At 42.7% G+C, this 4,033-nt stretch overlaps 1 pseudogene across 1 annotated transcript; it reads left to right on the top strand.

The window, feature by feature from the left end:
* The first annotated feature begins 232 nt into the window (after nt 1–232).
* Nucleotides 233–883, top strand: LOC306663944 (ubiquitin-conjugating enzyme E2 G2-like; annotated as a pseudogene). The gene has a single exon. The product of its transcript is annotated as a ubiquitin-conjugating enzyme E2 G2-like (transcript).
* Nucleotides 884–4,033: the final 3,150 nt, after the last annotated feature.

The raw sequence follows: 4,033 nt of genomic DNA, 5'->3' as shown, positions 1-4,033 counted from the left end.
CAATGAAATAATGTTTTGATAAAATGCTCAAAATCACAGTTTGCCAGTATGGAGTGTTCAGCAACTACAACAAAATCAACACACTGGGAAAATGAACAAAAAGTGGAACAGATTTTATTTGAATTTATCTTTGGTCCAGGGATCCAACAGTGGTATAACTGGAAGAGATAGACTCTTTTTAGAGATATAAAGCATTTTTTTTTAATCCTACAAAATTTCCCTTGAAAGACTTCTCACCCTGGCACCAGGGTGCAGATGAGTAGAGGTGGCTGGCACAATGGCTGGGGACATGGTGGTGACAGTATTCAAGAGGCTGATGGCCAACTACAAGCAACTAACCCTGAATCCTCCAGAAGGAATTGTGGTGGGCCCCATGAATGAAGAGAATTTTTTTGAATGGGAGGCATTGATCATAGGCCCCCAAAATACCAATTTTGAGTTTAGTGTTTCTCTTGGCATCATGACTTTCTCACTTGACTACCCACTGAGTCCTCTGAAGAGGTTCACTTGCAAGATGTTCCATCCCAACATCTACCCACACCCCAGAGTCTGCATTTTGATCCTCCAGGGGCCGGGTGATGACCCCATGGGTTACCGTAGCGGCATTGAGAAGTGGTACCCAGGGTACAGTGCAGAGGAGATCCTGCCGTCGGTCGTGAGCATACTGGCAGAGCCCAACGATGAAAGTGGAGTTATGCTGAATACTTCCAAAATGTGGCGAGAAGACAGGAGCAGTTTCACAAGATTGCCAGGCAGATTGTGCCGAAGTCTCTGGGGCTCTGAGGCTGCAGACTGAGAGCAAGACTGCGCAGTGCAGTTCCAGTGCTGCCCTGGGGACACTGAGTGACCGTGCTGCCTCTGCTGCCACAAAACAGGCAAGCTTGCACAACCATGGCACTTCTTGTTTCTTACCTTTCCGCCCCAAACAGGTTTCTCTTCTGGAGTCATGGCCTGCCTAGCGTAAGGACCGCTTTCGGTTTCCAAGTGTTCCTTCTCCTGAGGTGTTCGTGAGGGCATAAGGCTGTCTGTACCTCCCAGACACTGTGCAGTCCACGCTACCTCCCACAGCTGCCACCAGCACGGAGATCTGTGCAGGCCAGCTGCCCGCAAAGGCATGGGGCCTGTGGCAACAGTGGGGAAGGGGCTGACATACTTTGTACCCCGTCTGGGTGTTCCACCTGCCCTGTAAGGCATCCATGACATCTCATTGTGTGTTTTACAAGCAGAGGTTATTCTTACAGCCTAGATACAGCCTCTCCATGTGTTGTGCATTACAATAACACTTAGAAATACTTTGGGGGATGCTTTGTAAGTGGTCAAGGAGAAATGGGGGACACAGGACTGAAGGTTATTGCTGGCTGTGAACACTAGTGGCTTCTCTGGTTGTATTTTTAGGGGATTAGCATTCATGTCACCATTGCTGGTGCACTGTTGCACAGGGAGCTCTTTGATGTTTTAGTGACTTCTTCTCCTGAGTCCTGCTGGAGTTTTTCTTTTCCCAGGTAAAACCTGGGTCGTTCTGGGGCGTCTGCCCTGCACATTGTGGCTGTTCTTTGCTCTTGAGATCAAGAAGGGACTCTACCATTAGTTGGTCCAGAGTGCAGAGGTGTGCCTTTTTTCCCCCGAAATGGACGTGCTGGGGATGTGGGCCTCAGGCCCCAAGTGCAGGCAGCACTGTTTTGCAGTCTGTGATCTTGATGCCACCTGGATGTCTCTGACAGCAGACAGAGCTAAGCAGCACAGTACCCCTAGGAGACACCATAGCAATCACAGATCTGCTGCACAGGAAGCAGATGCCTGGCCTGTTTTGAACAGGTTATATTTCAATAGGAGTTTCTGTTTTTAAAATAAGAGATGCAATGTGCAATAAATTTCACTTCATGTTAGCCTTTTTCCTTCCCTTTGCAAATGTGTCCAGTGAACATTCATCTCTTACCAAAATCTCACATTTCATGGTGTTAACAGTTCTGGTTCAGGGACTCAGTGTTGAGCTTCTGTGGAGGCCAGGTTTGTTCCTTCTCAGAAATATTTAATTTAATGATTAATTAATGATTAATCATTAAATGTTTGAAATTCCATATGAGGACCTATGTTTGGAAGGGTAGAGGAGGAGAGGTGTAGTACCTATGTAGTGTTGGCAGCCTTTCCAGAGTGGGAAGCAGTGGGTGATGTGGAGACTGCTGCTCTGCTGCTCTGCTTCAAGACCATGGGGACATAGTCACCTTTGGGCGTCCATGGGAGATGGAAGAGCAGCAGCATTCTCTTTACAAAACAGTATTTTTATTAATTCATATTTACAAAATGGAAAAAAAATCACATGGTGTCCCTCTTCTGTGATGGAATTAATTACTATGTAAAAAATAAAGTTATATATTTCCCCCTTTAAAAAAAAAAAAAAAAGACTTCTCACATAGTAAAGTTTGGATCTTCATTCTTTCTCTTTTTATTCACCCTTTCCATTTTTCCTCCTATTGCACATTTCTGTCAAATATTTTCTGAAAAATGCATTAAAGCATATTTTAAGTAAAGTATATCTTTCATACAATGTGTGACAGACAGACTACTGTTTAAAAAGCAAAATTTCAATAAAAGTAGTTTAAACATCAAATTGTCTTTTACTAACCATTCATGTATCAGGCAGCATCCTGTCTACAAAGTAGAGGTAATTCTGCTGAGCATGGCAGAACAGTTGGTTTTCATAAGATAGCTTGAGCAGGATCAAGAAAATAGTACAATACAAAAATCGAATAAGTTAACATCAGGTTACTTCAGGTTACTTTTCTTGTAAGGGTCAATGCAGAAGATGCTTCCTTATGCCAACCCAGGTTGACTGGCTCTATGTGTGTGTGCGTGCGCACACACACTTGCATGTTACAGAGATTGAACCCAGGGACACTTTGCCACTGAGCTATATCCTAACCTTTTTTAAATTCTAAATTGAGACAAAGTCTTGCTAAGTTGCCCAGGCTGACCTCAAAACTGTGATCCTCCTGCCTCAGTTTCCCAAATTCTGGGATTGCAGGCATAGGCCACCAGCCCTGGTCACCAGGTCCTTTTTGATCAGTTGCTATGAATCTCCTATTTTCTAAGAAAACTGACCTGTTTCTGGTTTTTCATTTTGGGTAGATGCAATTTGATTATATGGCATTTAAGTGACTCCATTTTGGTTTGGTATTTTGGGGTTTAATGCCAGAGTGCAGTCCAAAATAAAGGCCTCTCATAAATTTTATCTAACATTATGAATAAGGATTCTAATAAAAATTAATTTATATTAAAATGAAGTACATCTTACTGTTCACCAGAAGGAAAAAGAAACACCGGAAAAAAAAAAAGTAAGATGGGTGATGGTTAGCCTGTTCTTCCCGGAGCCTAATCAACAGCTGATAATTATTTAGCTTCTGGAAATGATATGCAAATTAAGGTGCTAAAGTGTGTGTCAGTGTCTAAACTAAGAGGGCCAAGCAGAGAGTTGAAAAAAATGTTTCTTTCTGTTTTTATTTGGTTACCCAGGGTTTAAGACTGATAGCTATTCTAAAATGTTTTAGTTACTCTTTAACCAAGAGATATTGACACTGAGATTAGAATACACATTAGAGGATTCAGTTGTACTGAAATATCCAGGGAGGGTATGGTCCTTTGTCCCTGGAGAACATGAATTTGCAGATCCACTGCACAGAATGAGAATCTTCTCCTTCCTGCTCCAGCAGCGCTGTTCCCAGGCCCACACCTACTGTGCAGCAAGCAGGTGTTTATGGATGTTAGGAAGGGGTGGAGGGAGTTCTGTTTCTGAATACTGATCCTGGTCAGAACATTATTAAAGAACCAAAATGACTGGCATATTCTCTTCTCACAGAGATAGTTTTTCTGCTCATCTCTTCCATTGCTGAGCTGGAAACACCTGATTATTTTTCCTTACACAATTCCCTCCTAGATCTCTCCTATCAAGTGTTGAAATATGAATTATATCTTAAATGCTGCTGTTTAGAAAATCATTTAATAAATACCAGCGCCGTTCTGCCATAAGAGAGGTAGA

This window comes from Sciurus vulgaris (assembly GCF_902686455.1).
Source record: "Sciurus vulgaris genome assembly, chromosome: 6".
NCBI classification, from domain to species: domain Eukaryota; kingdom Metazoa; phylum Chordata; class Mammalia; order Rodentia; family Sciuridae; genus Sciurus; species Sciurus vulgaris.
The sequence above is the reverse complement of the archived record's forward strand: the minus strand, read 5'-3'. Positions and strand labels throughout refer to the sequence as shown.